The sequence below is a fragment of the Cricetulus griseus genome, chromosome 2 (genome assembly GCF_003668045.3).
Source record: "Cricetulus griseus strain 17A/GY chromosome 2, alternate assembly CriGri-PICRH-1.0, whole genome shotgun sequence".
In the NCBI taxonomy this organism is placed as follows: domain Eukaryota; kingdom Metazoa; phylum Chordata; class Mammalia; order Rodentia; family Cricetidae; genus Cricetulus; species Cricetulus griseus.
The window spans coordinates 328,516,049-328,533,923 of NC_048595.1; the positions used below are offsets into that span (position 1 = coordinate 328,516,049).

At 38.9% G+C, this 17,875-nt stretch overlaps 1 long non-coding RNA gene across 3 annotated transcripts in view; it reads right to left on the reverse strand.

The window, feature by feature from the left end:
- Nucleotides 1-4,934: 4,934 nt before the first annotated feature.
- The window catches only part of LOC103159430, a 144,749-nt gene continuing 131,808 nt past the window's right edge, over nucleotides 4,935-17,875 (reverse strand). For 2 of the 3 annotated variants that reach the window (XR_004768521.1, XR_004768523.1), the window contains exons 3-6: nucleotides 15,190-15,351; nucleotides 13,819-13,878; nucleotides 12,676-12,756; nucleotides 11,281-12,288 (exon numbers count right to left, since the gene is read on the reverse strand). This is a non-coding gene — a long non-coding RNA (uncharacterized LOC103159430). Of the gene's footprint in view, nucleotides 5,121-11,280; nucleotides 12,289-12,675; nucleotides 12,757-13,818; nucleotides 13,879-15,189; nucleotides 15,352-17,875 lie in introns of those variants that run through there. The other variant, XR_004768522.1, reaches the window with a different exon arrangement.

Genomic DNA, 17,875 nt, shown 5'->3' on the forward strand with positions numbered 1-17,875 from the left:
CCTACCCCCACCAACCTCTCATGCCCATGTCACTTGTGTGTCCCTTTGGTTTTGTGTGTATGTTTTTCCAAAGTTTCTCACAAGGTGGAAATGCGTGAGGCACTGACATCAGACTTCTGAAGCACAGCTGTTGCAGCTGCATTGTGTGTAATTCAATGAGACCCAAGCTACATTTCCTTTCTGCTGAGATGGTAAGTGACAAGGGTGGGTCAGATTCACTCCTTGGTTTCCCAGATCTCTCTGGGTTCCTCAAGGTTGCCAGAGAAGTGTGTGTGTGTGTAGGGGAAACAGGAATTCCTTTTGGAAGGGCGACAGTAGTCCTCTGACAGCCCTAGGAGAGCTTTGAGCCTTAACAGATGTTCTTTGCAGCGATCTGATGAAGTCGATTATAAATGCTTTTTGCTTCCAGAGATCAGCTTGCTTTTCTTTTCCCCTTCATTATAAAATGCTGATTGCTTAAGAAGAGAAAACAGGCTCCAGCCTCCACCCTCCTCACATCCCTTCACCACCCCACCCCACCCCTTCCTCTAAAGAAGAGGGGAGGAACTCTCTTATTACCGTTAAATTTGAAATTGCTCATTAAAGTGAGCTGCCAGCAAACCCCAAATCTACTAAGGTCTCCACAACCAGGTCAAATCCAATAAAAACTGAAAGGTAAAGTATATCACAAAATCCATTCAAAGGATTTACACCGTTCAGCTCTGTGGTTCTGATTTAACAGTCAGAACCAGATGCCTTATGTTAAGAGCTCATGAGCCCCACACTTTTCCAACACCAGTTCTTCAATGTTTATGTTACATTTGAACCTTAAAAAATAATCTTCTGGCATAGGTGGAGGGCTCATTTTTAATGTCTTTCTTTTTGGAATAAATGTTTCTGTGAATTTTCATTCCCATGGTTGATGTGGTTGCACATTGAGGATGTTCAGACATCTGGATATGATACACTCAAACTTTTGTGATTTTTATGTTAAAATGATTTCACTTCACTTTATGGAAGCCTGTATGTTTTATTACAGAAAAGATTTTTATCTGTGTATTCACAGCCTCAACAAGACATAACCGGTTTTTCTACACAATATGGGGCCTTGCCTCATGGAGTTTATTGATTATATTATATTATATCATATAATATTATATTATTGTATTATTATATTATATTTATTATGTTATTTCATTAAAATGAATTAGATTTTACTTTCTCTTCTTGTTGGAACATCTTATTCTTTGAAAATTTAAGCATCCAACTGATAGATTAATGAAAAAAGCTGTAAGAAAATGTTGTTTCCCTTCAGCCATGAGAAGAGAGATGTTATTCTCATCAAAACACCCCACTGCAGGATTTTATGGACTAGCTCAAGAAAGAGTCCTGGCATAGGCTTTCTTTATTACAGGCATTGCCTCAGACTTGCCTTACTAAATTGTGAACAAGCCTGTACCATAAAACCAAATCGGATTCAGCCCTCCTACCCATCCCAGGAGAGGCTGGTAAGGTTCATGATGCCTGAAGGAAGAAAAGCAGCAGACGTATCTTGAAGACAAGATAAGGAGAGGGTAATTTAGAAATAAATACTCAACTGAGCCCTCGTACCACACATATTTTGATTGTGAGGTCTCAGACTACAGCCAAAGAAGTCATATGCTTTTTCCCCTTATGATGTAAAGAGTGAGATGGAATAGACAAATGCTGTCATTTCAGAAACAGGTGTGATTTGCATCTCCCTCAGATAACCATGTGTTGCTTCCTGACAAGCCAGCCAATGTCTATAAACTTCCCATTGATTGTAAGGAGAGGCACTGCCTCATGCAGGGTACTCTGGAGCATCTCTTTGGTTGCTCACAAAGCCTAACCATGAGCACTCTTGAAAGCCTATCCTTTGCCCACTGGAATTATTCTTTACCACTGTGAATATAGAAAAAACATTTTCCAATGTTAGCTAAATATAAAATCATACTCTGAGCTGTGAAAATCATCTCTGCCTATTGTTCTCCTGGGCTTTGATTCTACTGATTTTAAAACATATATCCTTGTGTTTTTTAGTATTAATCTAATAGTCATTTTTAAATGTAAAAATTTTAAAGGTATTTTATATATATATATATATATATATATATATATATATATATATTCTTTTAAACACACTCTAGTTTACCACTTAAATCATCTCAACCCAAACAGTAGTGTGCCTTGCACAAGTACAAACTAATAACTGCTTGATCTCTATATTGACACAAATAATTCAATTAATTAAATAAACAACTCATTGGAATTTTTGCATTCTTTTTCATTTTTGTCCAGTTAATTGGTTTAAAAGCACAAATGTAAACTGATCAAGGGAAGTGTGTGAAATTACGTACATTTGAACTACCTTAGAACTTCCCTCACGTACTAAGAGAAGAGTTTTAAACATTGAAATTGCATTAGAAAAACAAAGACCGGTAAGGTTGGCAATGCGACCCACTGAAGGACCCTCGTGTTGTAATGGGTGAGATAATCAACTAAATGACACATTACTGGTGTTGTTTCTCCATTTCTGAACAATTTTCTCTAAAGAGGTACAATTGAGTTTCTGTGTCTAGAATGTTAATTCTCTATCACAAGGATAAATTTCCCAACATTGCAGTTCTCATCACTGTCTTGTCACTCCTCTGGCTGGCACAAAGAGCCTCATGCACTTTGGAAAGTTTGTTACCTCCAATATCCTCATTTGGTTAGTACTCGCCCTTTTCCTACAGACTCCTTGGAAGAAAAGTCTATGTGATCTTTCCATCGATAAAGAAAGTTTTGTCCTATAATAATTTAATGTAGGTAGGTCAATCATCAAATGAGAAAAACATTCTATTAGTAAAGAGAAGAGGATTTCTTCACCTTCTAAATACCTTTTCTCTCTTGGCATTTCAGTATTCTACAATTCTCCTCTTACACATTGTGTTGTCATCTGCAACCCAGTTTTAGACAAACACCATATTAAGAGGCTCCTAAATGTCAGGAACTGTACAAAGGAACAGATTAAGGGCTATCTATTGTTATTTCACATTGTTTCCAACATATGCAATTATTTAAGTATGGTTACCTTAGTCTGCTTTTGCTTCTCATTTTAGCTCTACAATACTCGTGGAAAACTACTTAAAGGCTGTGCCAGATTTATCTACATGCTCTTCAGTTCCTATGGAAAAATCAGAGGTCATCATTGCAAGTTTGCTCACAACATGGGCAGGCAGGGAGCAGAAGACGGAAGCTATTCTGAAACATCTGCATCCACATGGATGGACAATTGCCAGTCCCTAACCTGGGTTAGGCAGAGGCCAAGGTGAGCAGGAAACAGGTTGCAGTAGTGACGTAGGGGAAGCTTGCTGGAGCTGCTCAACTCCCTCACTTAACACAGAACTGCAGCATTAATATGCAGTACAACAGAGACTGGCATGATTACTCTGGCGCATACACAGTCTAAGTGTTTGTACTTTTCAGATCCTAGCTGCCTTTAATTAATAGGATGATCATTAGCCTAATAGGATAAGGCTAGTGGAGAGTTGGATAATACAAAATCAAGGGGTTATGAACAAGTGAAGACTGCAAAACCTTTATTACTTTCTGGTAATCTGTATAGTTTTCATTGTGAATGATTTCATAAAGTATGATTTCAGACATGCCAAGGTGTCTCCCATTCAGTCCCCAGTAGTTTGGAAATGAGGAAATTTTACAATCAGGCTAACTTCTGGCCTTAACTTTCCCAAATCCATTCCTTAGAATTATAATATCAACTGAAAATATTGATGTGTTCTGGATTACCAGACATCATAAAATTAACATTATCAGGGAACCAAGGTTTGAGAAGGGGAAGGAAGGTTAGTGAACAGAGCAGACAAGGAAGGGGAGACAAAGAAATGAAGGCCAAATAAGACTGATGATGTTGAGTAAATCCCTATCCTTGACCTCACCCCTAAATGAGCTATTGGTAATTAATTGCTAGTAAGAGGGGGATTATCAGCCTTCTCTAGGCGTGAGCATTGATAGATTATCCAATCCCAAGTGGTTGGCCCCAAACAAATACACAATGAGCAACATTAAATGGCCTCAGCAGGCTGTGTTGTAAGTATGTGTATTATTGTTACCTGCACATATATGTAACATTAATGAAGAAGGCATTATAAATTTGAGATGGAGTGGGAGGCATGAGAAGGGTTGAAGGAGAAGGCATGGGAATGGAAATTATGTGAATTCAGCCCTCAGGTATAGAGTTTCCTTTTCTTTTTGTTTCTATTTTTTATTTAAATTAGAAACAAGCTTGTTTTATATATCAATCCCAGTTTTCTCTCCCTCCCCTCTTCCCCTGCTCCCCATTACCCCCCTATCCCATCCCCTTTCTGCTCCCCAGGGAGGATGAGACCTTCCATGGGGGAATCTTCAAAGTCTGTCATACCATTTGGAGCAGGGCCTAGGATTTTCAACAATAAATTTAATAAAAGAAATTCATATTACTATCAATGTGATACACAGCTACCAGAGATGACAGTTGCTGGCATCTATATCCTAGGAATCTGTAAAGTGTGAAATACTTATCTTAAAATTTGAAAAAAAACTTCAAAATTCCATTGTAGTTAAAAATACTGAAAGTGTGCATAACCAAAATAGCAAATATTTATGTGGGAATAAAGCCCTTAAGAAACAAAAACACTTTGTGTGTCTACTATGTCTATTAATATGCTCAACACAGCATTCATTGAAATTTGTGTGATTTAACCAAGTAATACACACCTTCACTAAAAATTTTATATTGATGTGCAATGAGGATTTATTTGCTTCATAGTTACATATTTTGACATGTCTTTTTTATTAGTTCAAATTAGAAATAAGCCTGCTTTCACATGTCAATCCCTGCTCCCTCTCCCTCTCCTCCTTCCCTGCCCCCACCAACTCACCATCCCATCCCCCTCTGCTCCCCAGGGAGGGTAAGGCCCTCCATGGGGGATCCCCAAAGTCTGTCATATCATCCTGGGCAGGGCCGAGGCCCTTCCCCATGTGTCCAGGAGTAAGAGAAGTGCAGCAGTTGGTAATTTTACATTTACCTTCATTCATCTGTACACTCATCCATTCATGAATTCATGTTGACCATCAGTTCACTGTATGAAAGGAAATGTTGAGAATTTATCTGTGTGGGATAATGTCCTTTTCAGGGAACAGGTTCATGCTCATGGTTTTGTATTTGTACTATGTTGGAAGACAGGAAGTTTTAACTAACTACTTTGATTTTATTTTTTCAGAAAATGCATGTACATAAATGGGCAGAAAGTCTATGTTGGTATTTTGAATGACAAATTTGTTTACTTATTATAATAAAAGTGAGCACATTATTTGTATCAATAATCCTGATATATGAGACAACTTGATGCAAATCAATATGATCAGTTCATTTGGGGCATATTTTTTCTCCTTTGGCTACTTCAAATTTATGCTACTGGGGATATATCAGAATGTTATGATAATTTTAATTACCACATAACCACTAGTAAACTAACTTGTTTTTCACATTGGGCAACTCTTTCTAATTTTGATTTAGAACACATGGGGTCTTCGGAAGCATGCCAAAGGACAGCTAGAAGCATAGCCTACTTAATGAGATGGACTCTAGAGCACAGAGGTCCCCATGTGTGTAATTATGTTCTTTAGATGCAGCTTCATCACTTCTACCTTTCTGTGACATCCTGATGCCATTTGTTCCTTCAATTCCTTTTGTTCTTTCTTTAAACTATGTATGACTAATGCGACTGAAATATGCCTGTAGCCATGGAAACTATAAGAAGGCAGAAATGTGAGTGTAATCATTTGCAGGCATCTACATCACACAGCCAGCTTCTTGGTCACTGAAATATGCTTTATTAGAACTATTAAATACAGATAATTATGGTTGTTTCTGATATTCAACAGCTTCTTGCTTCTTTTTAAAAATGATAAACATTTGTATTTTATGAGTGATGACTTTTCTGTACTGCCTTGAGGTTATATGGGGGAAGGCATCAACCCCAGAGATACAGTTAGATGTGCAGTTTCTGTGAAAATGCTAAGAACTGCACAAGGCATGTGGTGTAAGCATGTGTTTGTGGAGTTGTTTGCTTCTGAGTCACAGACCTTAAATATACTTTCCCCCAAATCACCTTAACAAGCACTTTGAAAGATATTCATGTAAGGAAATTGTCCTAGTGCCATTTAATAGTAGATGATTGGTGCCAGTCACCATTTTGAGATCTTGCTTTATCTTTCATTGCTGTCTAAGCAAAGCTGTTTTGTTCTTCACCCATCTTAACTGAGGTCCCCTTTGTTGTTGGCCAGTTATTTTTGTCTCCTAAGTGACCTTTCTCCATTTTTTGAACATAATATATTTGATTTTATTTCATATTTCTCCCCTCTTTTAGTGTGTATTTTCTTTTCTTTAGCTTTTATTTCTAGTTCATGGAATCATGGACTGGTGGAATTGGAGAGGACCACAGATGATACAATTCAACACATGGCATTTTATAGCTATGACAAGTCCAGTCTCCAGTAGAACAGCCGATTCATAATCTTCCCTTTGATCATCGGCACATTAAGCATACATGTCCCAGAATGAACTCTGACATTTCTGCAAAAGTACTCCTCCCACAGTGCTTCTGATAAAACAAATGTCATAAGCCAGCACTCAAATTCTTAGGCCAAAATTCTTCAGGCCTTCTCTGAATCTTGTTTTCCTCTTTGAGTATGGCATTCAACCTACCAGCCAGTCTCAATTCATGTCTCATCTCAACACAAGAATATCATCTTTCCAAGATACTATCCCTGACTCCCCCTCTACAACATACCTGTCTTCACCATGACTCCTCTATGTGGAGCTACAGTGATTGGTGGAATCATTGTCAGCACACCATGATGCAAACCCCTTGAGGACCAAATCTTTGCATACCTTGTTCTCTACTGTACCCCTAGCTTTAGAATAATTCTGGAACACAGAATATGTCTGGTATAACATAACTGGAAGAAAGAACAATTCATCACCTAAATTCAGTCACTGAATTGTGGTGTTATGTGACTGTTGAACAGCATAGCTGGGAAAAGACCATGATGATGCTTTGCTTCCAAGCATTCTCCCTATAATTATCTGCCTCTCATTGTTGTGTGGTTTTATCTTAAAGCCTTAAGCATCTTGCTTATAGTGGAACCTTTGTTTTCCAAACCAAAGAAGGATCTGCATTTACATAGTTAATTTTATGTAGTTTTCTTGGTTTCTCACTGATCTTTTATCATTACAAGACCTTGTGAATTAATTCTTCCTAAAAGCAGTTGATATCCTCTTTCCCTTTAGAAACAGACCATTCTCATATTGCAACCTCTCATTCATCATCCTACATCCTACATCCTGCATCAGGGAGTAGTGGATGGCTTTGAATAGAAACATTAAAATAATATACAACAGAGTTGCATACTAAGACAGGGTTGGATCCTCCCTTCAAGTTTTGTCTAGTCGGTAGAATTTGAGTTCTTGTGTTTGTAGGTCTGAGATGACTATTTTACTGACAGCTGTTGCCTAGGGACTATACTTAACTCCAAGAAGTCACTTCTTTCCAAGAAGCTGTCTACATAGCTGTGGTGGAATGGAAGCCATAGGAAGCATGGTCATTTTAATTTATTTCTCTTTTGCCAGCCAGTAAAACTTGCTGAATTATTCAAATGACTCAGACCATGAACATGAGGACATGAAGTTGAGTGGGTAGGAATGACAAGGTGAGTCTGTGAGAAGGTAGGAGAAGTGGAGGATTAATATGATAAAAATGTTATATAAAATTCTCAAAGAAATAAATATTTTTAGATGAGAGTTTATTTGACTAGGTCAGCACACTCTAGCTACCATCTCTTTTGCCAGCCACAGGAATGCTAGTTCATATTCACAAGGTTGGCTCTACACCAAAGACAATAGAACACCTGCAGATTTTATCCACATTTAAATTTCCTAGAGTTAGAATGCTAAAGGTGGACATATAGGCAAAGCAGTAGAACCACAGTCTAGGTACTCATTATAGTCAGAAAATTTTCCATACTGGTGGTGTTTCCTTTTCTTTCAGTATTTCCATTAATTGTGTGAGTGGACAAAAGATTCCATAGGCTGTTTAGCTGGAAAGATTTATGATTTGAAGTTTATTTTTAATTGTATGACCTTTCAAGTTCTGAAATAATCATGAAGAATAACATAATTTATTTGACCAAGAAATTTATTTTCCTGCCTGAGTGTTGGCTGATAGTCATTGACATTCACCACATGGTTCTTTGCTGACAGAATGTTTTCTGATTGGTGGGTGTCTGGAAGTTATCTACATATTTTTATATCATTCTTGCTCTGGAGTTTTCATTGCCAATAATGGCTTCATATTAGAATCACCTGGATAAACTCTTAAATGATTGATGTCTGTGTTACCTGGTCTCATCAACAAAGAGTGGAATATGGCTTTGTTCCCCATGCTATGAGGTAGATGTTCTACAAATGACTTAGGAATAATCATCATGCATGCAATTGTGTGGGATATTCTTTAAGCAGGTGAATATTCAAGTGGCATTTTATTTCAACATTGTCATAATTCTATGGTCACAATTATTAGACTTCCTGTACAAAAGAGAATATTGATGATTCAGCAGTCAAGTGGATTGTTCAAGGTCTCAGGGTAGAGGCATAATATGAAACTGATATCAGATTCACAACTAAGACATCTTCTTTTCTTTCTGGGCCTGTAGCTACAGAATGGGACTGTCTAGGACTGTGCCAGTCTTGCTCATTGAATTAGGAATTCCAAGTCTTGCTGAATTGAGAGCACTGAGCTAACTCTGGATAAAGAGAGCAGGTAGAAAATGGGCCAGGAGCTGAGTTTATCCAGCGTTATGTTCTTAGACAAAGCAAGCTTTCCTTCAGCCCCATATTGCATAAACAAACAATATCTAGGCAAATGCAGCAGAGCCTGCCGAAGGGAACCTTGTAATTCCTGCCCATTTTGATTACTTTCCATCATTGGATATACCTATGGGGACTTGGGTTTTAAATATTAGAAACCAAGACCCAATAACACAGAGGATGCTCAGACTTATTGAGCTTTAACATATCTTTTAAAAGACTTAGATACCATACAAATACTAGCTCTAAGCTGAGATATAAGATTAATATTTGAAGATTGTGTCATCCTTGTAGATCTCTGGACATTTCCTTAGTGCCTGATTTCTCTTTAAACCTGTACTGGCCCCTTCTCTGATGGTATCTCTTAATTTGCTCTTCTCTATTCCCCCCCACACACAAACTTCCTGCTCCCTTATGTCCTCCTCACCCCTCCTCTTCTCCCCTTCTCATTCTCCTTGTTTCCTCTCCCCTCCCCCCATGTTCCCAAGTAACTCAGGAGATCTTGTCCCTTTCCCCTTCTCCGGGGGACCATGTATGTCACTCTTAGAGTCCTCCTTGTTGCCTAACTTCTCTAATGATTTGGAATGTAGGCTGGTAATCCTTTGCTCTATGTGTAAAATCCACAGTGAGTACATACCATGTTTGTCCTTTTGTGGCTGGGTTGCCTCACTCAGAATGATTTCTTCTAGTTCCATCATTTGCCTGCGAATTTCAAGATTCCATTGTTTTTTCCCCCAGAGTAATACTCCATTCTTCAGTTGAGGGGCATCTAGGTTGCTTCCAGGTACTGGATATTACAATTAATGCTGCTATGAACACCATTGAACAGATGTCCTTGTTGTATGAATTGTGCTTCTTTTGGGTGTATGCCTAAGAGTGGAATTGCTAGATCTTGTAGTAGACTGATTCCCATTTTCCTGAGGATCACCAAACTGATTTCCAAACTGGCTGTACAAGTTTGCACTCCCACCAGCAATGGAGGAGTGTTCCCCTTTCTCCACATACTATCCAGCATAAGTTATCATTGGTGTTTTTATTTTAGCCATTCTGACTGGAGTAAGATGGTATCTCAGAGTTGTTTTGATTTGCATTTCCCTGATGGCTAAGGATGTTGAACACTTTCTTATGTGTCTTTCAGCCATTTTTAGATTCTATTATTGAGAATTCTCTATTAGGTCTGTACCCCACTTCTTAATTGGATTATTTGGTGTTTTAGAAACTAGCTTCTTGAGTTCTTTGTAAATTTTGGAGATCAGCCCTCTGTTGGATATGGGTTGGTGACTATCTTTTCCCATTCGGTGGGCTGCCGTTTTGTCTTGCTGACTGTGTCCTTTGCCTTACAGAAGCTTCTCAGTTTCATTTATTAATTGTAGATTTCAGTATTTGTGCTACATGTGTAATGTTCAGGAAGCTGTCTCCTGTACCAATTCATTCAAGGGTACTTTCTTCCCTAAGCGGTTCGGTGTAGCTGGATTGATGTTGAGGTCTTTCATCCATTTGGACTTAAGTTGTGTCCATGGCAATAGACATGAATCTATATAGCTCTATAATAGGCCTTGAAGTGAAGGATGGTGATGCCCTCCCCTGATAATGAGATTGATGACTAACTTGTATGCCATCATAGAGTCTGCATCCAGCAGCTGATGGAAGCAGATACCCACAGCTAAACACTGAACTGAACTGGAATCCAGTTGCAGAGAAGGAGGACTGATGAGAAAAGGGGTCAAGACCAGGCTGGTGAAACCCACAGAAACAGCTGACCTGAACAAGGGGGAGTTCTTGGCCCCCAGACTGATCACTGAGAAACCAGCATGGAACTGATCCAGACCTCTGTATGTGGGTGTCAGTGAGGAGGCCTCAGAAATCTATGGGGCCTCTTGTAGTAGATCAATACTTATCCCTAGCATAGGAATGGGCTTTGGGAGCCCATTTAACATAGAGGGATACTGCCTCAGCCTAGAGGCACAGGGGAGGCCCTAAGCCCTATCACAAAGGGTATGACAGACTCTAAAGACCCCCATGGAAGACATCACTGTCCCTGAGGAGAAGAAATGGTAGGGGATATGTAGGGCATTAGTAGAGGGCAGAGAAGGAGAGGGGGGAGAGGGAACTTGGACTGACATGTAAAACAATCTTGTTTCTAATTTAAATAAAAAATATATATAGTAATAGATAATGACACCATACATCAAACTTTTTCCTCTATAGGTACACATACTGTCAGAGAAACATATGCACATAAGCATACATAACATGTACTGCACACACACACACACACACACACACACACACACAGAGAGAGAGAGAGAGAGAGAGAGAGAGAGAGAGAGAGAGAGATTTGAAGTTTGGAAAATACTTTTTTGTTTCAGGCATCACTTAGTATTACACACATCTCTTCAAGGCGTGTGTCTAATTCATGGGGTTTCTGAGGCTTAGATATAATGAAACCACAAGAAACATTGGATGGAAACAGGCTCACAGTGCACCAAGTTTTAAAAATAGGTACCTGGACTTCATTCTCAATTGATTACTACAACTTAGTACATCTCCCTTAGAAAATACACTGGGCAAAATCACAGTTGTTCTGTACCTTGAAGTAATGTAGTATACAAGATGGACTGAAGTTAATCTATATTCTCATGAATGAATAGTTGTTTTTCATGAAATTCAGATAAATAAATGTGTTATTGAACAACAGCCTTGAGGCAAAACAATATTAAGTGCAGTCTGCAAAATAAGTGTGTGATTTCTATTTTAACCAAAGGAATACAATATACATTGGGGTGGTAGTGTGATGATATAAAAGCTTTAACTCCAATTCCATCAATTACTTAAATGAATAAGTACTTTGATTTTGGGGAAAAAAAAACTAGTTCCATCAATCAATTAGGCACAGTAATATCAAAATTTCCTGAAACTAATAATTATAAACTTTAAAACATTAATGTATATGAAAAGTTCTCTCAAAAGTATGGAGGTCTTTATGGATATTGCTAACTTTTATTATTTTTGCCATTGGACTCAATGGGGAGAGACCCAGGTCATCTTCATGGAGGATATGAGAATGGCAGGAGCATTAACATGCCTCTGGTTATTAATAATATTGCATGGCTTTTTAAACTGAAAGTTAAATGTAGCTATGTATTCCACATTCTTGATCAAATCTTCCAGTATGAGTGAGAGGTGAGGGTGGATGCCCTGGGGATTTTCTTGTTTTATTCTTCCTCCTCCTTCCTCTTTCATACTTCATACTTCATATTACAACATCATCGGGCCAGTTACTATTTTAGCAGTCCACATTGCTGACTCACGGTTGCCTTGCACTTCAGTAGAACTCCGTAGATCCCAGGGCCGATGGGGCAGCACAAATGTGTTTCCTTCTGTCAGAGAGAAGGAAGGACTGGAAATGCCCTTGGAAAGTGGCCTCCATGGCCACTCTGATCATCTAAACATGCCACATTCCAAAAGAATGACCTGTAGTGGAATGTCACTGACATTTGAAAATGGGGAAGTCCCTCTGAAGGAACCTGACACATCTGACGTGAACTCTGGATAAACTAGCTGTTATCCTAACTGAATCATTTACAAGCAGATGCTGCTCTCTGGAACTTCTATCATTCAATGTTTGTTCCTCTTCTCTGAACAAAAGCACCTCATCAGATACTTAATGTTTCTCTGCAGTGTTGCTTGTTTTGCTCCTCAAGTACACATAATATGTATTCTGTTTTGAGGAGACAACCAGAAATAATAAAAAGTTCCATACTTACACATATTGGAGTAGGGAAGCTGTTGGTCCAGGCAGCAGCTACCTAACAGAATTCTGGCTGGTACCTAGATTTTGGAGTTCCCTGTGAATGGTGACAATACCATTTTCAATTAGATTAGTTGTTACTCTGCAATAAAAATCAAGTTTCCAAAAAAAAAAAAATCACACTTGCATACGTGCATGTAAATGAACATGATTATTATTCTCATGGATAATTTTTTAAAAATAGGTTTAAGTGCAGCATTAAGTGAGATCCCAATAGAGCAGAATAAGGAATGAGCCCCACATTTTCCATAAAGCTGATCCTCAGTGTTCCTGTGGCAAAGGTTTACACAGCTACTGGATGGTCAGCAGCTCTTGGTAACCCAGAACCTTCTGAACAGCCTTGCTGTTCTCATGCACACCAGTTCTCCAAATGTCTGCTGCAGATACCTCCAGGGAAGGTCAAAGCAAGTGGTCACAACCTTAAAGAAACTTAATTTAAGGCTGCCACAGAGATGACTGCTTTCATAAACTCTGGGAAATGTCTGGTGATACCACATGTTAAGGAAACATACACTTGTTGCATGTATTATCAAGGCACTCAGAATTCAGTGCTTTATGCCAGCCACATGGCAGAGTAGGAAAAAATCATCTAAGAAAATTATGCTTGTACCTTCTCTCTTAAGGTGACATTTTTGATGGTCACCTTGACCGTGAGACCATTTAAGGACTAATAAACTGAGTCTGTGAAATGAATCGCATCAAAACCAGGGTTGGCCAAGAGCATTGTTCAAGCCATATGCTTTTGTAGTTTTCAATTTACATCACTATGAATTTCAGAGGCAGAGCCATGTGGTGGTAAGAATACTAGCAAATCTCACTCACACTGGTAGGTGTACAACACCATCATCTCCAGTTCCTAATAGACATAGATGTGTATATTTCAGGTAACAGGACAGAGACCTGACTCCTCTTCAGTTGTCTCAGAAAGAAGCAGGAAAAAAGCCTCAATTTATGATTCTTTTCAGAGTGCTGCTCATGCCACACACACATACCCCTCACACACCCATGTCTAAAAATAGTGCTAATCAACAAAGGAAACTTTGAAAATGGAAACAAGTCTCCAGAGTTCCCCATTACCCATTTTTTTTTAGCTTTGTACCTTACCGCTTCATGAAAAACAGGAACATTTAGGTGTAACAATAATAGCAGGGCTTTATCTCTGGAAAAAGTAGGAATCACAATTAGTCAGACTGAAGAATGGTAGCCATCAGATGCAGTCAACAGTCACCTAGTAGATTCTTGAGCAGTCTTCTCCTGAAGGCTCCACAGGATTACTTGTTATTATGGAAACTTTGGGTCAGAATGCCACCATGAAGGGGCTTGAAAGCTTCCCAGCTTAAAGCCCTTTCCCTGGAAGTCAATGCTGCATATACAGAAATAATCACATGTTACTCGAAAGCACAAGGGTGGGGCCAATTATGCATGAAGGAAGCAGGGGAAATACTGTGGCACTTAGAAGCTCGTGAAAGTGTTTCATTTAGATATTTTTTAAATCAGAAGAAAGTAATTATTATCATACACATACATCACCCACGTTGTATAACTACTGAGATATGCCCCATTCCTTGCTAAATGCCCAGCAAATTTTATAAGGTATTATGAAGTGTGTAACAATCCCTTTAAGAAATATGAGCTTCTACTGTCTGGTTTAAGGTGAGAAATCCCAAAATCCCATGACTTGTTTTTTTTTTTTTTTTTTTTTTCATTTATCTTTCAATAAATTACCTGGGGATCAATGTCAGGTGTGTACCACTATCTTGTTCCACTACACTTTTTGAATCTGGGTCTTTCACTGAGACTAGAAATTGTTTTTTTGGCCAGACTTCTTGCCAGATACTGGGCTCCCAGCTTCCAACTGATTCAGTGCCCCCTCCCCAGCACTGGGTTTGGTGACAGGTGCTGCTATGTCTGGTTTTGCATGTGTTCTGGTGATGCAAACTTGGGTCCTCATGCTATTCATCAACTCTTTACACATTGAGCCATCTTCTCAATATCCACCAGTCATTTAAAATAGAGGTTTTTGTTTAATATATTTCTCAAATATTTGCAGCTATTGAATATGTGTTAAGGTTGGTGAATTAAAGGACAGAAATGAAAAAATGTACTTATTTCAGACATCATAAACAAGTAGCATGTGCATGAGAGTAAACATGCACTCATCCCACTGATTTGCAGTGTTCTTTTAGTTTCTGTTATGGTAGAAACTGTTTACCTATAAACCAACAAAAGATACATATTCTATTTTCTAAGCACCTATTAGCATGCAATATGCTTCAAAGTGGTGTTCTTATGTTTTTATTCTGCCAAAAAGTTCTTTGTTTCAGCATTCCAAGTAAGATGCTGTCAGTCTTCACAGGCCACTTCCTATGTTACTTGGATTTTATGTTCCTTTCTGTTTTCTTGGATCAGTTCCCACAAATCCAGGCAAGCCTGGAACTTACTATATAGCCAAGGTTGGCCTTGAACTCACTCTCATCTTCCTGTCTCCAACTCCAAAATTCTGGATTACAGCTATGTGTCACCACACACAGATTCAGATGTCGAGTCCTTTCTTGAGATGTCTCTTAACTGTGGCTTTCTCCCAGTACACACAGAGCATAACAAATTTCCAATCTGAGGTGTCCTCTTCAGTCTGTGGGATGAGTTGAATGACTTTTTAAGCCTTCAGCACTTATACCACAATGACTTTTATATTGTTTTAAAAATATATTTTATATATTTTATAACTGCAATGTATAAACACAGGTGTAATTCATCTCTCTCTCTCTCTCTCTCTCTCTCTCTCTCTCTCTTTCTCTCTCTCGGCCCACTCTATCATTCTTTTTCTTTGTTGTATCTATCTTCCATATTTGTTTCTGGGTAATGTTGGTTAATGGAAAATAAAACAGTTATTGTTTTTAAAAGCTGAGAGAGTGTTTTGCCTCAATAGGGAAACTTTTAATAAGCTGACTTGAAGAGATTTTCCTCTCTGTCTAATGCTAGACATCAGGTCCTACATTCAGATGTGATCATAGCAACACAGTTTGCAAGAGAAGAAAAAGATGATAAACTACGGGGCACATGTCTTTTCCAGGCAAATGGGTCCAAATTGCTGTTTCAGTTTCTAGCACATTCTTGAGCAGGATAAAAGGCATATGGGGGAGGAACAGGGATGTGTGTTAGAGGCCAAATAGCTTAAGAGTAGCGTATGATCTTTCTCTGAACCATATTCCACTTAAATCCTCACAGACAAATGAATCACTGATAAAGTAGCTCCTGTGTTGGTGGAAGAATAGAAGTGCTTGAACTGTTGATAAATAGATGTAACAGGAAATACATAGCATTAAATAATAGATGTGACAGAAAATACTTACAACATGTAAGTAGAAGGGAACAAGCAATCACTGGAATAGAGGGTCTCTGGGCATTGATTTAGTAAAACATATCCTTTGAATTAGCAAAAGGCATTGTGGTGGTTTGAAAAAAAATCCCCCAAAGAGAGTGGCGCTATAATGAGGCATGGCCTTGTTAGAGTATGTGTGGTCTTGCTGGAAAAAGTGTGTCACTATGGAGTAGGGCTTTGAGGTTTCGTATGCTCAAGCTACAACCCACTGTCACAGATCACTTCCTGTTGCTTGCAAGATGTAGGACCCTCGTCTATTTCTGTAGCACCATGTCTGCCTGCATGCTACTATGTCTCACCATGATGATCATGAACTGAACCTCTGAAACTATAAGCCAGGCACAATTTTAAATGTTTTCCTTTATAAGAGTTGTGGTAACAGTGTCTCTTCACAGCAATAGGAACCCTAACTGAGACAGACACAAAAGAGAAATTAAAGATATTGAATGGAACATAGTGACCAAGACTGGCGCTCATTTGACAAAAAATAGAAGCAAAACTAATGAGGTGTTTTGTGGCATTGACAAGGGTTCATACAGGCAGTGTTTCTGGAGTTGAAGTGTGTAGATAGGGTTCAGTGAGTAAAGGGGCTGAGCATGGTGGAGCTTTCTAGTTGGAATCTGGGTACAGGTACATGTCCCAAGTTGCTGTGAGGCATGAGTAACAGTACATATACTACAGAGAAATAGTGATATGGGGACATTAGGAAGAATGGACCAGAAAAGTAACAGATGAAGGGACCAAAAGAAAGACACCTTCATAGAAATTGGTAAGTATATCTGATTATTGATCATGTAGGACAGAGGGGAATGCAATACATATTTAGTGTTTTTTTTCAACTCCTCAAATATTATATAAAATCTTCTCTTTATTAATAGAGCAAATGAGATACTAAAGGCTTAGCTATCTTTCCAAGTTCCAGGCTGGCAAGGGGTTTCATCATGGTAAGTTAATGTCACCCTGCTTTTCTTGGTTTCCTGGGAGATACATCCTACACATAGTTATGGGAAATGAGGCCAGGAATAGCATAGTAAGGAGTTCATGGTAGCTACTGAAGCAAGGGACCACAACCGATGTCATACAATAGCACAAATGTCTTCAGGCCCAGTTCTGAAGGTTAGGATCTAAAGTCAATAGCCCTGGTTGAAATGTAGATGTTAGAAAGACCACACTTCTCCCCAGTGCTCTGGGGACAATACCTCTCTCACATCTTCCAACTCCTGCAGGGTGCTAGTATTCTTTGACTGTGTTCGCATTCCTTCAAATACAAAGCCCAGCATCTCTAGCTCTCTGTTGTTCATATTGTCTTCTCCTGTGTGTGTGTGAACTATCCCCTCTATGTACTCCATTAGACATTTCTTCACTTCTACAAATCCTGGAGGATAGCATTAAAAAATAGAGGAGAGATTTACTTTGATTCAAGCATTCAGAGCTATCAGTCCTTGGTAGACTGGTTCCACAGATAGCAGTCTGTAATGAGATGTTCAGAACACCATGACACTGAGAACATTTAGCTGAGTGAAGTTTCTTACCTTGTAGTGCCTAGATAGCAGGAAGAAATAGACAGGAAAGGGCTGGTAAGAGATGGTCCTCTCAGAGCAGCTATCTGCTTCCTCCAACTGGGCCCCATGTCCTATTTCCCATGGGGAAGTCCCATTGGGGACTTCTAATAAAGTCCCCAAATTGCAATGAAGTCCAAGTGATCCTGATGATCACTTTCCCAAAACCACATCAGTAGGCATTCTGAGACTTCAGGGGATATCCAGATTCAACC